We start from the raw sequence: 20283 nt of genomic DNA, 5'->3' as shown, positions 1-20283 counted from the left end.
AAACTTATCATTTCATCCATACTGACCGTCCAATTATACTTCAATGTGTGTATTATTATCCGAAGAAAAACATTCGTGATTTTTAGGTATCACTAGACGATAACGACCAAAAAATTGTGACTTATGAGCCCTCCTGACCATCTCTAATTTCTACTTAGCGCCTCCAGATAATTTTATGCCCCGAAGATTACCCGCTGTTAATGCTCAAAATGTATCAAGATAACTAAGCTATTCGATCCGAAAATTTTTTTGAATTTTTGGAGTCGGAATGATAAATTTTTTTGAATAGATGGTCAAAATGTTATTATAAAGGATGTTACGATCAGAAAGTCTCTAAAATAAACAATCTAGTCTAATCTTTGACGCTTTTTACCTTTGTTATACTATAACAAAGGTTTAAAAATTGGTCGAAAAATACGAAATTGATCCGAGGCCCGGAGGGCCAAGTCACATATACCAATCGATAGGGTTCGTCGATTTGAGCAATGTCTGTGTGTGTGTGTGTGTGTGTGTGTGTGTGTGTATGTATGTAATGATTTTTTCTATCGCCTGTTTCTCAGAGATGGCTGAACCGAATCGTTCGCTATTACTTTCGTTTGAAAGGTATTATTGTCTAGTAGATCACTATTGAGTTGCTCCGTGACACGATGTTTCGTTTAAAAGTTATAAACAAAAAAGTGAAAAATACGTGATACGGGTTTCTCTAGAACTACATGACCGATTTCAGCAATCTTAGTATCAAATGAAAGCTCTTATTAAAGCTAAGTTATTCAGGAATTTTTAATTGAAAACAAACAAGTAGTTTAAAAGTTATGCTTAAAAAACCTGTTTTGACAAGGTAATAATTATCGCCTGTTTCTTAGAGATGGCCAAACCGATTTATGCGCTATTAGTCTCATTTGAAAGATAATATATCCTAATAGATCACTATTGAATGATTTTTTGATTGGACGTTTAATTTGAAAGTTATGAGCAACCGTATACACCACACCAAAATTAACAATAATTTGTAATGATTTTAACCAAGATAATTTACCTAATTTCAATTATTTTAATATCAAACGAGAGGTTTTGACACTACGAATATATATGCAAAATTTCAAAAGAATTGATTGTAGCGGTCAAAAGATATTAACCCTCGAACGCTCGCGCCAACTTTTGTAACACAGTTACTCGCGCGCACAATAGCCTCAAACCAAAGAAAACGTGCGTACTAGAGTTTTGACTGGGAAAACTTGGTTTTAGGTTTATCGAACCTTTAGAATAGTTTCTTGAAATTAAAAGCTCTATCGTCTGGGGCAATCTAAATTTTGATTAATCCCCCTAAAAGTGAATAAAAAAAAATATTTTTCTTCAGTGTCAATATAACACATTGATGTGTTCTGCAAAGTTATAGAGCTTATTATTACAAGAAATTTTGCTAAAGACAGTAACCTTCCATCTCTGCAGCTAAGATAGAAAAATCTCATTTATTGTATATGAATTTGTAAAATCAGGTTTTATATTTTTGCTCTTTTTGTAATTGTAGTATGACTTTTTCATGTATTACAAAGTTGTACAAATGATAAAAATACACAACTTTGCTGAATATAGTATACCTCTATATTTACTTGTTTAGGAACTGTAGACCTTTGATTATAAAAAATACCCTAATTTTGACTACGAATTACTCGACTATCAGCAGACGGATACATTTTAAACATTTTACATTGGGTAGTTTTGCTGCATACAGACACCATTTTTCCATATGGAGAAACGAGAGAAAATTCCACTTGGGGTCAATTGCGGTTCACCTCGCTTGCTGATTGCTTCGTTTCTGTGATGGAGGTCTATTTTCCAAACAATTTAAATTATTAATGCATTGAGTAATTATGACATTTTGCTCAGAATAAGTTTATTGAAGAATATACGTTAGTTAAACAACGATTTGTAACTTTATAACAATATGGCGTTGAAAAACCTACACGTGTTGTACAAAATACAACAGCGTGAGTAACCGAAAGTTAATAAAAATTGATGAAAGTTATTCTAGAAAACTCTGTTGATGTGAATCAAATAGAATGGCATTACAGGAAATTATGCATAGTTCAAAAACCTATAAACTAGAGCTTTACTAGGCAATGTATATGTTAAAGAACAAGATTTCCGCTTACAACTTACTTTTATTTGCACTTACTCAAATTAAAAACAACTTACTTATCCTTACTCAGCAATTTCATGAAAAAAGGATCTATCAAAATTTAAAAGTGTTCCTATTTTGTTTAAAATTTGTAAACTTATTCAACTTTCAAAAATTTTATGTAAACCATCGCATTACTCAACGTTGACCAATAGATTAATTATGTTGCGAAAACGTGTCGATTTCTATCTCAAATAGCAAGTAAGACAGTATAACAAAGGTTCCTTTCACCACTAGGTGGATTAAATCGGGTTTTTATTGGTTTCTTTTGGTTGGTATTTCTTTTTATTTAAAAAACCTGAACACCCTTTACTTTGTGTGCATACAAAATGATGCACTCAAGAAAAATCGACACGTGAAATGATAATGATGAAAAAATGAATAACTCTTATCCTTCACACTTACATCTAACGTTCATGTGAGTTTTTGGTAGCTTGCACTCATACGAACTGGTTTACGTGCGATCGCAATAAATTTTATCAACTCTACCATTAACTTTATTACATCCGATGGCGTTATAACAAAAGGAAACGAAACAGAAGTTAACCTAGAAGTACCTACCTACAAACGATAACAGCATGCTGTGATTCCCGATCTCGAAGAGATCCGATAAGAAAGCGGTCAGCTGAAGAATAATAGAACCGCCATAAAGGACCGACTCCCGGTAGAACTCTTCCAAAATAGCCAAGAACTACTAGCAACGGCACTTGATTGGATAATTTCAAGGATATTTTTCTGAGAAGGAGAAACTACCGGAAGAATTGATGGAAGGTGTTGTTTGTTCCATCTATAAAAAGTGCGGTTACCCAGATTTCTGTAATCACCGCCGTACTACGCTGATCAATACCGTCGACAAAGTGCTCTCCCAGATTTGGTTACTTCGTCTATCTCCAAAAGCAAGAGAATTCGTAGGGCAATATCTGGCGGGTTTTATGGGGGCCCATGTGCTACGGATCAATTTTTCACTCCGACAAATTCTCCAGAATGTTGGGGAAAAATAAATGCTTAATGCGAGAAATGTAGATTCAGGCAAACTGCAAATTCTATATATTAGGCCAAAAATATAGACTTAGCGAAGGTGAGAGAATTGTCGGGAGTACAACATGCCCACGCATCACGATCTTCAGCAAAAGTGGCCAACGATGGAAAGCAGAGGTTGGAAAACTCGCACAATCAACATATACGCCGAGCATCCGCAAACGGGTTTATCATGAGAAAACACCGACGCGAGTAGTTCAATTCAGAGGTCGCAGACGACCTCTACATCATTACTAAAAACCTTGGGACGATGGTGGCAATCTACACCAGACTAGAAACGGAGGCTAGGATGATTGGATTACAAATCAATGCATTTAAAACCAAATATATGGTAGGGAGAGGCTCCAGGGAAAACAACGTTCGCATCCCACGGAGAGTGACTATTGAAAGCAAACAGAGTATAAATGAAAAGCGAAAAGTAACCAGCCTTTTCAGCGAAAGGCCAACCTCTCCGTCCGAGATCCGTAAACAAGCTAGAAGTGTCGTCTAGAGCATAGAGTAAAAAAGCAACCCGAAAGAAAGTAAAAGTTAGAAGAAAGTACTGACACCAAATCGCGACGATAAACAATACAAAACGGTCAAAACTCCATCCGCGAAGCTGTACACGACAATGCTGATGAAGTTCTATTACGTGGTGATAATCAACGAAACCCACTTCAAGGAGGACTTCACACAGCCTAGTTAACAGTAGTTTTCTATGGCAACTGGAAGGAAAAAAAATAGCAGACATTTTCTAGGAGAAGAAACAGTTGAAACGCGATCAAAAATACCTGGTTTGACAGGCTATCTGCAGCAATGGCTTAAAAAGTGACACTTTCATTGTAACAGGGACTTTCAACCAGTATGTGAACGAGTTCTCTACCTTTCCTGTAGCATCACAGTTGTTCCATGCTATTGTTACATGCTGCCATTACATAACGAGTGGTTAGAGCTGAATTTACGATCAGCAGCGCAGCGAGATCTGGCGGCGAGTACACCAAAGCCAACTAAACAAAAAATTATAGGTAAAACTGGCAAACTGGCTCCCCGTGACAAATAAAGAGGTTATGGATGGGCAGAATTTGATACTAGAAGTTACACGAAAAGCCTAGCAAATCGGATTCGGTCACCTGGTAACTGAACTAAATATTTATGTTTTATACTAACTGAGCTTCAAAAAGAAAAATAGCTTGATTCTTTAATAGAAAATTTAGTCAATTTACACGTATTCTTGTTCAAACAAATCCTAATCGTAACACCAAAATGTGGTACCAAACTGTCAAAAAAAATTTCAAGGGTTATTTTTCATAACGTCGAAAAAAAATTTCATTAAAATTTTTGTGTATCTGTGCCTCTCAGACTCTACAGGTGGATACGGACGCTAGGCGAAAGAATACGAATGCAAGTACAGATTCTTCAATACTATGTATTTCTGTATGGATTTTATACACAGATACAGCTTAGGTATTATACAATCTTGATAAATACATTATTATTTAATTTTGCAGTATTATGCAAGTTTTTGTACGACAAGAGTTTATTTAGCCGATTGCAAATATACATTTTTTGGTAATTAATAGAGACATAGTATTTGGTAAATTTTCGCGTAGCTGCTAGCACTGTTACACCGCTTAATTAGCGTTTACAACCCAAAGCTTGGCTTTGCTTTTTACTAGTACTGTTATTTGCAATTAGTTATCGAATGTCGACCGACAACAAATATACTGCTGGGTAATGCACTATCGTTAAACTCTACGAACTGTAATTAAAGATTAAACCGTTTATTACAATTCAATAATCATGTAAATTAAAGCTTGTCAAAAGGGAGCCCCGCCATAAAACATGTTTTGATCAGCGTTAACGAATGCTTGGGTTGGGATCATTATTTTACCGTATAATACCGGGTGAAAACAAAGTGTTGTTTAGCAAAAACCACACAACAGCTTTACTGTCTTAGATTCCTATCACTGAAACATCTCCTGAAAAACCCGAAATGTTCGCAACATTTCGATATAAACTCGAAAAACTGGCACTTAAAAATCCTTTGATAACGTTACTATCTCTGCTGCCAATGGGTTGACTAAAAAACCAGTGTCACAACAAAACTAAATATTTTTCGAAATGTTTTTCAAAGTACGATAAAGAAAACAGAATGTTCTGCAATGGTTGCCTGAACGAAAGTAGTAGCAGAACTTAGTAGTACTTTTTCACTATTCAATTCCACTATTATATAGGGTACGGGATGGTATTTTTAGCAGGTTTCTAAATTCAGCCTATTTGCCTCTTCTTTCGCCAATAACAATACTTTGCTGGCATACACTTTTAATATGCTATAACTATTTTCTCAAAACTGTAAGTAATCTACTATTTATTATTCAAAGAACGTCGAAACCACCTGTGCTTCCACTAGAACTAGGCCATAGTCCGAAAAAATAGATGCCATCGCTTAACGGGCTGAAAATACCCTTCCGGACCCTATAATTCACCTCAGATACGCATTTCGCTTTCAACTTGCAGGGTTCATCCCTGCAAGTCCCTGTCCGTGAACTATTCAAAATAGTTCGAAAATGAACGCTGATGAAGCCAGCAAGTCATAGGTGAAATGCGAATCTGTCGTGAATAAAATTAATAGTGGAATTATTAAAAAAATTCTTTCATTTAACTTTAATAGTGATTTCATGTTCTATCCTTCAGGATTCCAAGAATAGGTAAACAATATAATCTTACTTCCCACAGGTTTAGCCACTCTGATGTTATCTTCATGTTTAACAACTGCACGAATAGCTTGACAACTCTATACTAAACAGATTTTTTATAATCGATCATCATAGTCAACTCAGTTAAAACAATGGCGCAGATGAGTTGTTTGTATTTTTTTATCCGACGTAAATTTTCAATCGTTTCCCCGTTTCGTTTTAGAACCGCCATGAATCCAATTCAATATTTGTTGACACACGATGCCAGTGACAAGCATTGAAAATCAACCTCAACCATCCCCAACCCTTACTATCATTTTAGCGACAGAAATTAATTTTAATTGCAAATTTTTAAACAAAAGAACATTCATGATTCACTCAATAGACAAGCAATTATTTCTAATGGTCTTGAATTGACAAAAATATTTCTATCACAGAACTGCTGGAATTTGTCACAAAGTTGCACTTAGATTGAGAAGCGATAAAAATCACTTACAACAGCAAAAACAACAACAAGCATCAACATGTGTGTACTGTGATACTTTGGATTGCCATTAGCAGTAACTATTTGCCTACGTGATGCATCTTCCAATCATCTAATTGCCCTCATTTTCTCACGCTGTGCAAGCTTTAACGCTATTTTCCTATGCGGGTCCACGTAAGCACGATAACTGATCCGTTTAAAAGGCACATTGCGCAAACACGTGTAATTAAGTTGATTAACGTTTCGTTTCGGAGATTTTTTTATCTGACTTTCCATAATCCAGATGGAGTAGAGGTTCAAAAATTTAATATTTTCGTTCATGTTTGATACTGTAAAAACACTTACACATTACACCAGATTTCCACGGCTTTGACGTTAAATTTCTTTGGCAAAATACTAAGCCACGAACTTTCAGTCACTAAGTCACGGAAAAGTTAGCCTAATCTTGTACACGAGAGATGAGTCCGAAATGTCGAGTGCGAACCACACAACAGCACTGCACGCGTGTGGAAATGCGCGAACTGCGGAAATTCACAGCGAGGGAAGACTTGCAATAAGCTTTCGGTAGAAAATTCGCTTATATTTATATTAAACCGGAGCTGCTCTCGTGCTCGGCCGCAAATCACTTTTAGCAGCAACCGATCGAGCTCGGTTCGGCTAGAGACGACGATATCGGCTATTGTCCATTCTACTGCAAATAATATTCTCCTGTCGGGTGGTGATAAACAAGCTTGGATCTAGCTCACACACCTTGGAAACAAAGCTCAACTCACGATGACAAATGGTAAAGAAAACATAGGTGCGTTCTAATTTTAAGGTTCTTAAACAATTAGTAGATTATTTTGATTTACGCATGGATTAATTTGGAATATCTCGTTGGAAGCTAGGCAATGTAAAAATATTTTAAAGCAATTTGAGATTTCTTTGCTTTCAAAATTATGTTAAGAAAAATGCAACAGGGAAAATAGAGCATTAGGGGCCATTCTACGCAAGCATATCAAAAATATGTTAAGTATTTTTGGAGCCTTGTTCATAAATTAAAGTATTTTCAAAAAAGACGAGATACTCAGCTACATTGCAATAATCTCCACGACTCTTTTATACCAGATAAGTCTGGTTTTTGTCAATGCTTCAATCAAAATGCGCTAAATATATGGCTAATGCAGCTATTCATTGCACATGTAGATGATTATAGTGAAAATAGAACTAATATATGCAATAGGACTAAAATGGCGCCCTCACCCTAGGGTTTTGTTATGCAGCAAAATAAAATGGAAAAACTTTTCCTTCAACTCATTTTCTAGATTCTGCTAAGACGCTCAAAGTAATAACTTTTACCCAATAAATACATTGGGACTTGACAATAATTCCTTGTTCCTTCTTTAATAGAAAATTTGTCTTGTCTTATGAATCTAGGATTGTTCTGGTAAGAAAGTTATCCGACACGAGATTCCATTTCCTATCAGCTCAAAATATTTTAGTGTTAGAACTTCGCTTGGATATCATTAAGGTACAGTGATATACATATTTATTATGCTTGTCTCAAAGCGTGCCAACGATTATTTACATCAAAACTATCTCAACCATTCATATCTTTATAAAATATTCTAATTTATAATACACATCAATGTACCTACCGCTTTCACGTGCGCATCACTCGTTCCCTAATTGCTAGTCCTTTTAGTTACGCCGTGGTTTAGTTGCACATCCACTAATTATATGGAAATGCAACCTTGTGTGAAATTAGTTTTCAATCCAATGTTTGTAGATACACAAATTTACTTTCATCACGTACAGCCACATTACGTAAAATACCATAGAGCTCGAATTTCATTCAAATGTTGTCAAACACAAATGCATTTCAAAAATGAGACTTGTGTATTTTAAGGTGAAATTAGTTGTCATCGATTCTGCAAATTTCAAAAGCAATTTTATTGTTTGAAACAAAAAGAAGAAGAATGCAGGGAACATAGTTCTATAAACAGAACCCCGCTTTTGAGCCCAAAAACTCGGAAGCAAATTGGGTTCCCCGCCGAAAAGTTAATGACTACTAGTTCCTCGTTAATAGTAATGAATCTATTGCCCGTTGTTGAACTGCGTGTATAACTTTGACGAGTATTAGTTTAATCTGTTATTATCACTGCAGAGACTAACTCAAGCACTAATTACTCGTTCATTTGCCCTATGCTGCTATTTTCCATGTCATATAAAATAAAAAGGAGTAAATCGTTCGTGCTTCGTCCATCATCATAATGTTTCTCAATCAGAGGTTAGAAAATTCGCCATTTGAATATTTCAACCGAACATCAGCAAGCCAGCGTATGTCAATAGCCAACATATATTGAAAGATATATTTTGTATCTTTTTATGTAAAAATAGTAATTATTATGCTGTTGGTAGCTGAGCGCCTGAATGCTCTCTAGAAGACGATTCCCTAATAGCGGTACGTACTGGGAACTAACGGAGTATCAGAGAACGGATTTCAATGATAATTTTGAAACTTATAGTCAATACCTAAATTGTGACGTAACGGTTTTAAAAAATTCGAAAAATTCCTAAAATGACATCGATTTTTAGAATCCCAATGCTTCAGTCAGGGATGTGGCCAAAAAGTTGAATCTGTCCAAGTCTTTCGTTCAGAGAGCCAAGGAACGGGAGGGACTGCATACGTACAAAGTACAGAAGGCTCCAAATCGTGACGAACGGCAAAATGTGATGGGAAAATCACGGGCCCGGAAACTGTACACCCAGATGCTGACGAAGCCTCATTATGTATGATGAAACTTACATCAAAGCGGACTTTCGGTAACTTCCGGGGCTACTTTTCTTCACCATCCAGTACAAGCTTGATGTTCCGGAGGAAATAAGGAAGCAGAAGTTTTCAAAGTTTGCCAAGAAATACATGATTTGGCAAAGCGATCTGTTCATGTGGCAAACGGAGTGCGTCGTTCGTAACTACGACTGTAAACGAGCAGATCTACCTCAAGAAGTGTATAGAAGCGTCTACTTCCTCTGTTGAAGCAACACGAGGACCCTACTATCTTGTGGCCGGTCTAGCTTCGTGCCACTATTCAAAGGATGTCCTGGAGTGGTACGCAGCCAACAGGGTTACTTTCGTATCCAAGGAGCCCACACCCCCTCCAACGGACCGGAAACAAGGCCCATCGAAAAATACTGGGCTATTATGAAGCAGGCACTATAAAGGCATCCCAAGGAGGTCAAATCTGAGGAAGACATGAAGAAAAAGTGGGTTTCCGTACAGAAGAAACTGCAGCCAGATGTTGTACAAAACGTTATAAGTGGAGTTAAGTGTTAGATGCGAGGATACGGTTACGGTATTGAAATTGAATGAAATAAATATGCCAAAAGCTTACTAATGGGTTATGTTTTACATTCTGAAAGTTTGAAAAGGATCGCTTCATTAGGTAATTTTCTACACCGTTTCTTCCGTAGTGCAATTTGATATGGGGCCCTCTTTATATATTAGACATCACGAATTAACAATCTTATACCTTAGTACTTAGTTTATCTTCTCTTGGTTCTTTGGTTGAATTATTAAAATGCTTCGGCAGCAGTCCTAAGGGCTGTTTGAGATCTATTATAATAATCTATACCTATAAAAAAGGATTTCTGTCTTTCTGTCTGTCTGTCCCTATGTTCCTTTTAGAATCGAAAACTACTGTTTTTGGAGACGAGATTTTTTTCTATGGTGAATTGAAACCCCTTCCCACTTTAGGAGGGGGGGCTCCATTACAAATGAAATACACATTTCCTCATAACTCGAAAACTAATTAATCAAATGGAACCATATGTGGCATGTTGGTGTTTTTGGAGGCATGAATTTTTTTCTATGATGAATTAGGACCCCTTACCTTTTTGGAAGGGGGGGGCTCCCATACAAATGAAATACAAATTTCCTTATAACTCGAGAACTAATGAAGCAAATGGAACCAAATTTGACATGTGGGTGTTTTTGGAGACAAGAATTTTTCTATGGTGAATTGAACCCTTTCCCTACTTTAGGAGGGGGGGGCTCCTATACAAATGAAATTCAAATTTCCTCATAACTCGAGAATTAATCAATCAAATGGAACCATATTTGGCATGTGGGTGTTTTTGGAGGCATGAAATTTTTCTATGATTAATTAGGACCCCTTTACCTTTTTAGGAGGGGGGCTCCCATACAAATGAAATACAAATTTCCTCATAACTCGAATAATAATCAAGCAAATAGAACCAAATTTGGCTTCTGGGGGATTTTGGAGGCAGGATTTTTTTTAATGATGGTTTGAGACCCCTCACCCCTGTGATAGGGAGATAAGGACTCTCATACAAATAAAACAGAAATTTTTGCGTAACTCAAAAACTAATCGAACTCGAGAAATTTTAGGCTTTTTCATAAAACATTAATCAATAACAAGACCACCAAAAACTATCAATAACAATAGATAATTCAGCGCGAGTCGACCATAGGCCGCGAGTGTTGCCGGCGACCTGCCGTCGGAGGGGGGGCAGCCCCCCGTAGAGATCACCTCTATCTAGGTTTATTTATTTTCCTAGATCTACTGACCTCTATTACTTTCTTTCAGTTGGGTCACCCCTGCGAAATGGTACTTTCTACGAGAAAAATTTCCGTGAAATGGTACATCCCGCGTAAGTTTTTTCTTCTATATTCCGCGTTATGGTCAACCGAGAATTGGTGTTCCGCAAAATGGTATTCGGCGAAATGGTTTGTAATGATGGCGAATATTTAAATGCTATCCGCTTTGTTTTATCAGGCTAAGCAATGGGGGGAGTTGTTTTCTACTTTACTGTGAGGAAAATTTGTATATTAAAACACCCATGAACTCCTCAGAAACTTGCAAAACTCAAGATTGTGAGAAAGGTTATCCGAGATTCACGATTTATGAACAACACAGTTTAATTTGTGGCAATACGAAGTTTGTCGGGTCAGCTAGTCTATATATAATTGTGACGAAATAGGAAATTATAAGATAAGCACCGCTATTCTGTATTTCGTACGGATTGGTTTTTCGAACGTAAACTGTTTCGAAAGAAATTTCCGCCAGCAAAATCAAATGGGCAAAACATCTCGTTCGAAACAAATCGAACTAAATAAAGATTCGTTCGAAATACAGAATAGGGGTGAAGATATACTATCATATTGTTATTAGACAATAAGTAATTCTTCGTAATTAGATATTTAGAGGTTTTTAGGCCTGAGATGTAAATGACATTTGAAAGTACTTATCTCCAGCTTGACTTTTCCCCTTCCGGTAAAAGTAAATAAATACAAATACAAAATGCCGTGTAGACCCCCAATTTTTATATTTTTTATTGTAATCTGAGAACATTCTACAAAACATCTGGAGGCACAGAAATACTAATACCTGATTGTATATATCATATAAAAAATTCAGAGGTGTATATTTTTCAGATTTTAAAGAAATTACTAGCACATAATGCAGACGCATGGTGTTTTGTTTTTGTCTGCCTGCCATGAAATGTTGATAACAATTTATTTTTTATATATATTTTTGGCAAAGGTTCGTCTTGTAAATATGTGTTTCTTTGCTTTCCAAATTTTCATTTGGTCCCAGAGTTATTCCGGCGTTGCTTAGGGGATCGTTACGCTGTATTTTTCAATAAATTTTATCGAATTAATAACATCGGTTTGAAAGATGTGAATTTCTTTTAACAAATCATCGACTGTGGTCATATTAGTTACTTTGTTGCAGTTGCGAGCCAAGTAACGCGCCATCTGGATTCGGGAAGTCAGAAGTGGTACGAATCAACCGACACAGTTAACAGACATTTGCATTATTTTTCTAAATCGTTTCGATTATTTGTAATAAATTGGAAAAAAGATAAGAAAAAGAAACCAATAGTTAACGTTATCCTTTAATTCTACTGCCATGTTATTATCTGATGATAGATACGTATTTTAATCCCGACGCGAGAGCTTCTTCAATATCAATACTTAGGCTTAGAATTGATACTTGATTTTCAACAAAAATTGCCAATTGAGAGCTCATGAAAAATTCAAAAATCGAGACTTCTAATAACGACCACGTAACATTTCAAGTAAATCATTTTTACATCCTGAAAAGAAATGGTTTCGAGAAAAAAATAGTTTCACGTTTCGTTTAAAGTTTCGTACAGGTACGATACACTTCACTGACCCTATAATTTTTGCTGTTGGTAACCTTTCAACAAAATGAGATATAGTAAAATTATTTTGGCCCAACTTTTCTGAACCTATATGCTTCCCGAAAGTGCAAAAAAATCGATTTTTTCGACTTTTTGGAGCGGGTCGCCTTTTAGCGTCTATAGCCCAAACAATACGTTCTGGGAAAGGTATTTGTTTCTTTGTAATATTTTTACGTAAGTAACTTTGCATGCTTAGTTTTTCCAAATTTTTACAGACTAACTTTTGAAAAGGGGTAAATCTTTTGACGTAGAACTACGTCTTTGTTTACTATACTGGGACTGGGTAGCACTTTGTGAAAACGAAAATAGAAATGAAACGTTTGAATGAAAGATTTCAAATGCTAATAACTACTAAACTACTGAACGAAACTGAACAATTTATATGTCGTTGGATAGATAAAATGACCAGCAATTTTATAGGGGTAAGAGAGCAAATATAAGGAGGGCGTAAGAGGGGGGGCTTCTATATAAATGAAACACAAATTTCCTCAAAACTCGAGAACTAATCAAGCAAATGGAAGCAAATTTGGCATGAGGGGGTTTCAGAAGGCAGGATTTTTTTCTACGGTGTACTGAAACCTCTTCTCCCTCTAAGAGGGGAGCTCGCACACAAGTGAAATTCAAATTTTCTCATAACTCTAGAACAAATCAAGCAAATGGAACCAAATTTGGAATGCAGGGCTTTCAGAACGTAAGAATTGTTTCTATGGTAAATTGAGACCCCTCCCCTCTTTAGGATGGGGGATTCCCATACAAATAATATACAAATTTCCTCATAACTCGAGTACTAATCAAACAAATGGAATGGTTTTTGGAGGCATGAATTTATTTTAGATTTCTCTTTCAAGAATACTCGGTTTTAAGAGAGTTTTATGGCAGTATTGTTAAGATAAACCAATCTTGCAGAAGAATGTCATACATTTTTGTCAAAACCGTTGTTAAGTTTTAAGGAGCGTCGTTTTTAAGCATAAATTAAGTATCCCTTAAAATCGCTTATAAGGTAAATTACACTTATTGATAATACAGTTTCATGAATGCTTCTTCAAGTCTCGTTCAGTCATACTTCAGAAATGATAATCAAATAAGATAAAATTTACTTGAGGAAAAACATTATAAAACCTGATACACTTGGCAATGCTCTGATAAAATTACTATAAGTAATGGATAAGACCAATTTACTATTGGGTTGTTACGTGGGATGTGTGAGTTTTGTGCTTTTTGTTATGAAAACAGAAAAACTCACGCGTGATTTTTTTCTGTATAGAATCAAAAAAAAAGCAAAGCCATGGGTTTATACCGTCTTTAGACATTCCCCTTCTTTATCGACAGACTTCGCAGCCGGCTGTTAGAGTACAGGAAAATTACGGGGCCAGTGCAACAATCCTACTGTATAGGATCAAGCTGACATGATTCACAGTTGATTTTAATTTTTGATGAGTTTTAAGATTTCGAGTTTTTACCATCACTGGTCTTACATTTACACAGAGAGTACAGAGGTTGGGGAAAATCATTGGGACAGGTTAAATTTTGATGAAATGCAAACGACTATAATATACAAAATTAGACATTTTTAGATGAAACCAATTGCATTCGACGAGGAAAATTTTCTAGTTTTTCCTAAAATTTCAAGATTTTTTGAAAACCTAGATTAAAAACCCGAATTAATCCACCTAGCGGCGTGACCTAGCCTTTCTACTGCCACAATAATCATTATTTAATTTCTCAGCAACATCTATAATTAACTTGACTACATTTTTACATATCCGTTCCGTATTCCTCAAAATCCTTATTTGCCAGTAAAATTCACAATGTAAAGCGTAGAATAATTATAGTTTCTTTCCTTGGGTGCGTAAATACTTGAAGAAAAAGGATATCGACAACCAAATGATTAATCTCAAAATTTTACTATTAGTTTGCTTGGCTTCAATTTTGCAGTATATCTGAATTAGAAAAAATAACTGAACAGAGCATTAGATATGAAAAAAAGAAATTGAACTTTTTCTTGGTTAGTGCTCCTTCAGATAATTATTGTTGCATGAAAATCAAAACTTAAGCTTCTTTTGAATGTACTTTCATGAAAAGATAGTCATTAGCTTGATCGCATCGTTTTTACAATGTTAGAGGGTTAGGAAAACAAGATGAGGTCGAAAAATAGTGCAAAAGCTGCGCCATAAACATGCTTGAGAATGGGAAACATGATTGATATGATTTCCAGTGCTTGTCATTTTTGATTTATTTATTAAAACGATACATTACATAAGACATCGGTCCTTTAAAATGTCACTAACGAAAACAAATCTTGCAAAATTTCTACCGTGCAACGTTTACTTCCTATTTTTCATATAACATTTCTAAGCTCTATTATCTATTGATTGAAAATCTATTGATGCGCAAAATTTGTTTGAAATTTGTATAAATTTATTTGGAAAAATCAACTCACTAGTATTTTTAATCCTATACACCACTATACCTACATGCTTAAATTATCTTCTTTTCTTCGCTTTTTGCTTTTCTTGTACAATTGTGAGTAACAGCAAGTGAAGAAAATGACAATTGAAATCTGAAATCAAAGAAAAGAAAAAACTTTGCAATTGAATCCCACTATTTAATATTTATTTGCAACAGATACGTAGTGCGCCTACGACGTGCAGGCTTCATCAGTGTCTTATTTCAAAGCGTATACGTATCTGTCGCGAATGAATATTAAATAGTGGAATTTAGTCGGTAAAAGTTTTTTCTTTTCTTTAATTTCAGAGTTCGTATTCCACTAAGAGGCTTCAAAAACTTCAGACAATTGACATGTTTCTCACTTTTCTTGAATTTCAATGCAAATTTAAAAATTGCAAATTGTCATCACATACATACATACATACATACATACATACATACATACATACATACATACATACATACATACATACATACATACATACATACATACATACATACATACATACATACATACATACATACATACATACATATATACATAAATACATACATACATACATACATACATCACACACATTGAATACAATCAACATTTGATTGATATGTTTAGATTTTACACGTTTTAACGGTTTAATATACGGTGCTTAAATGTTAAAGTTTGAATAACTTTTGAATGAACCGTCCGATTTTAAATAACTCGGTTTCGTTTGATAGATCTCAGCAGTAATTTTCAAATAATCATAAAATGTGTGATGTTTTTCATTAAATTAATGCTTATATGTTACATAAATATGTTTTAAATACTATTTTTTCACATTTCTTTATGTAACTTTCAAACTATAAGTCCAATCGTCATGAAATTTGGAAGTTAAGGGTTTGTAAGGCTCCTCTTTCATATGCAATCATTTTTGTTGAAATCGGTTAAGGGACCTATGAGATAATGAAGTCCCATATTTTTCGTATTTTTATACATAACTTTTGAACTAAAAGTCCGATCAGTATGAAATTCAATAACGACCTATGGGACACCTAGACCTTTCAATTGACACTAAGAACATTAAAGTCGTCCAGCCATCTCCGAGAAAAGTGAGTGAGATTGAAAGCGTTACACACACACACACACACACACACACACACACACACACACACACACACACACAGACACACACACACACAGACACGCACACACACACACAGACACACACACACACAGACACACACAGACACAGGCACACACAGACACAGACACACACACACACACACACATACACATACACACACACACACACACACACACACACACACACACACACACACACACACACACAGAAAATGTTCAGTTTTCGAAACTGAGTCGAATGGATATTCCGGTTTTCCAAGTGATTTCTATACCTTTATACTATATACTAGCTGACCCGACAAACTTCGTATTGCCACAAATTAACCTGTGTTGTACATAAATCATGAATCTCGGATGATCTTTGTCACAATCTCGAGTTTTGCAAGAGTGAGCGGCGCTTCCGACGGCGGGTCACCGGCAACACTCGCGACCGTCTCGTCCTGAATGATCTAGTGTTACTATACATAGTTTTTGTGGTCTTGTATTGACTAATGTTTTATGGAAGAGTCTCGAATTTCTCGAGTTCGATTAGTTTTTGAGTTTCGCAAAAATTTCTGTTTTATTTGTATGAGAGTCCATATCCCCCTACCACAGGGGTAAGAGGTCTCTAACTATCGTAAAATAAATTCAAGACTCCAAAATTTCCCACATGCCAAATTTGGTTCCATTTGCTTGATTAGTTCTCAAGTTATAATGAAATTTGAATTTCATTTGTATAGGAGCCCCCCCTCCTAAAGTGGGTAGGGGTCCCAATTCATCATAGAAAAAATTTTTGTCTTCAAAAACACCCACGTGCCAAATTTGGTTCCATTTGCTTGATTAGCTCTCGAGTTATGAGGAAAATTGTATTTCATTTCTATAGGAGCCCCCCCTCCTAAAGTGAGGAGGGGTCCCAGTTCATCATAGAAAAAAATTTTGTCTCCAAAAACACCCACGTGTCAAATTTGGTTCCATTTGTTTGATTAGTTCTCGAGTTATGAGGAAATTTGTATTTCGTATGTATAGGAGCCCCCCCTCTTAAAGTGGGGAGGGGTTCTAATTCACCATAGAAAATATTCATGCCCTAGAAAACTTTCACATGCCAAATTTTGTTCCATTTGCTTGATTAGTTCTCGAGTTATGAGGAAAATTGTGTTTCTTTGGTACAGGAGCCCCCCCTCTTAAAGTGGGGAGGGGTCCTAATTTACTATAGAAAATATTCTTGCCCTCGAAAACCTTCACATGCCAAATTTGGTTCCATTTGCTTGATTAGTTCTCGAGTTATGAGGAAATTTGTATGGAAGCTCCCCCCCTTTTAAAGAGGAGAGGAGTTATAATTCCCCTTATAAAGAGGGGAGGGGTCTCAATTTACCATAGAATAAATTCTTGTCACCGAAAACACCCACATGCCAAATTTTGTTCTATTTGCTTGATTAGTTGTCGAGTTATGCAGAAATTTGTGTTTCATTTGTATGGGAGCCCCCCCTTTTAGTGGGGGGAGGGGTTTCTAACCATCACTAAAACCTTTCCTGGCCCCAAAAAATCTCTACATGCATATTTTCATGCCGATTGGTTCAGTAGTTTTCGATTCTATAAGGAACATACGGACAGACAGAGAGACAGACAGACAGACAGACAGACAGACAGACAGGAATCCTTCTTTATAGGTATAGATTTGTATAGTAGAAAGGCAATATACTATATATTTATATAGTAGAAAGGCAAAAATATAACAAAGCTATAATCCTACGCCAAAAAAATAAAACCAAAATGATGTCAAAGTACGATACTACTGAGTTCCAATTTGCATACATATTTCAGCAGAACTGCACCGAAATTGTTATATCGTTCTTGGGATGGCAGCCTTATGAGTTCTTTTTACGTTTCTCATGGTTTCACATGGTTGAAACCCGCATAAAAACCTTAATGTACAATAAAAGTAATCAAGTATTATCGATTTTGCTTATTCACCATTCTATGTGAATTGATCAATCCGCGTTTACCGTTCCCGTCAACCAATTAAAAATTCCGATACATATATGTACAACGAGTTGTTCGGAGAGCGGCAGAATTCCTTTTTCTACCATCTGCTTACAAAATATTACGTATTTACGAATTAAGAACTTCCGAATGGTTCTAGTACGAATAAAAATACAAAATAAACAAAAATGAATGTTATTTGTTACATAGTGTGTATCAAAATGCATAAAATACGGAACTATTGTTTGTTCTTACCAAATGACCCTTTTGAAATTTTTATCTGCAAATATTTGATCAACTAAATATATGTTAATCCTTATGTTTCATTCCTGAATATTGATCAGTTGGCGCACACCAAGCCAATAGATACACACCTACATTATAATTTACGTAATTGGCAAACAATTAAGCATTACCCGTGCTGTATCACACAGGTGTTGAACTAAAACGAGACAATGATTTTGCCAGCTGGGCGCTCAATTCGCTCAGCAGGGCGGATCTATTAAGCACCAGCGATTGCATGGATTGTATTCAAACTGACATTGTTATTATCTTTACCGCCTATCAGACAAACGGGTTTGGTATATTTAGTAAATAATGGTACAGCGAAATCGGCATGTTTGCGTACATATACACAATCAATGCACAATCCTGCAATTTGGAACAGGAACTGAACCAAATCGTAGAGCATCGATTGAAAAAAAATGTAATATCTGGGGATACCCAAGAGAATATTTACCTTTTCAATGCCACCACGAAGAGTTGATGGGAATACCCAGCACCTAGTCATTGGACAAGAAGAACGGGCCTTAGGTATAGTGCATCGCGTAGGGCACAAAATTACCAACAACGCTTAATTAAATAATGCTATGGTTGTCAAGCAACAACGTAGAAAGAATGATTTTCGAATTTGATTTCTGTAGGATCAAACTTGCTTCCACGTGTTGTCCAATCCAAGCCTGCACAGCCGGTTTTTCAGTATTGTAGCAGATGCGCTACAAATGGTGGTTTTTCTGCACAAGATAACTTTTCAAATCTCACTATTGTGATTAGTTGTCGCGTTAGAAGGTGCGATCAGAAGTGCCAGAGATTGACACAAGTAGTGGTAGGATTTTCCGGAAGTTAGTCGTTCGAGCTTTACAGGTTTATGCGAATCACGTTGACTTTGTATCACACAACTTTGAGACGATTACGGGACCATGTATCCGACTCAGCCATGTATCAATATGCCGAAGTTAAAATATATGCGAGGTGGAGGCTTAATGACAAGGTCGACAGAGTCCACTTATGGCAGTCAGTATGGCCCCAAATATCACCCTACCCTTCCCTTCTTCAGTGTTGGTACACTGCTCCCATAGACTCGGGAAACCATCACAAAAAAATAAAATTAGTTCAACTAAACTGCTAGCCATAATAAGATCTTGCAACTCGAAGCACTAAACATTGCATTCTGTAGGTTCTATTACTTTTTGGGGCATAAATTACAATAATACTGAGATTTCTGCCCAATTAAAATTCATCACTATATTGTCACTTTTTCGCCATCGATTTTTCATTAATTTTTTTCGGCCGTTCCAGTCCTTACATCACTCGCGAAACTTAACTTGAGACACAGAAAACTTTAATTTACCACCCGAACAGTTATTTGGTGAGATTTTATAATGATTTTGTCCTAACTGTTCACTTGAATTGATATGAAAAACTTTACTTCGTTTCGATTGCAAATCCGAATCCGCGACCGTCGTTGTTGTAAGTTACCAAGGAAACGGGTGTATATGTGATGCCATATTTACGTTGAGCATGAAATTGACCAATAATTTTCGCTATTTAATTAACGGTCGTAGAGTGTAGAAAATGTACTAATAAAAGTCACTGATAATAAAATTCACCGTAAACAGCATTTTATGTGATAGAATTACTGTCGGATCTCGTTCAACAGCAAAAATAGATACGCGATTCTACGTTTCATAATTGTTTATAACAGATTATTACCTCTGTTCTCGTCGGAAAGTACTGAAATCAGTAAAAAATGCAACTGGCCTCTGACGACCTTCACCTTAAAAGAAACAAATATTTGCCGGTCACCAAAAAATCAAATTCATGGTGACAAGATTGAAATCATAGACGAGAATCGAGACAAGAAAATCGAAGACGCATTCTAACAAAA

General features: G+C 35.9%; 1 protein-coding gene across 2 annotated transcripts in view; it reads right to left on the bottom strand.

Moving 5' to 3' along the window:
* The window catches only part of LOC128744626 (arylalkylamine N-acetyltransferase 1), a 96414-nt gene that overhangs the window by 19989 nt on the left and 56142 nt on the right, over window positions 1-20283 (bottom strand). The window contains exon 1 of one of the 2 annotated variants that reach the window (XM_053841776.1): window positions 6722-6811. The exons of the other annotated variant lie outside the window; for it this stretch is intronic. The gene's annotated coding sequence lies outside the window, so the exon portion shown is untranslated. Of the gene's footprint in view, window positions 1-6721; window positions 6812-20283 lie in introns of those variants that run through there. 2 annotated transcript variants of the gene reach the window in all.

The sequence above is a fragment of the Sabethes cyaneus genome, chromosome 3 (genome assembly GCF_943734655.1).
Source record: "Sabethes cyaneus chromosome 3, idSabCyanKW18_F2, whole genome shotgun sequence".
NCBI lineage: Eukaryota > Metazoa > Arthropoda > Insecta > Diptera > Culicidae > Sabethes > Sabethes cyaneus.
The sequence above is the reverse complement of the archived record's forward strand: the minus strand, read 5'-3'. Positions and strand labels throughout refer to the sequence as shown.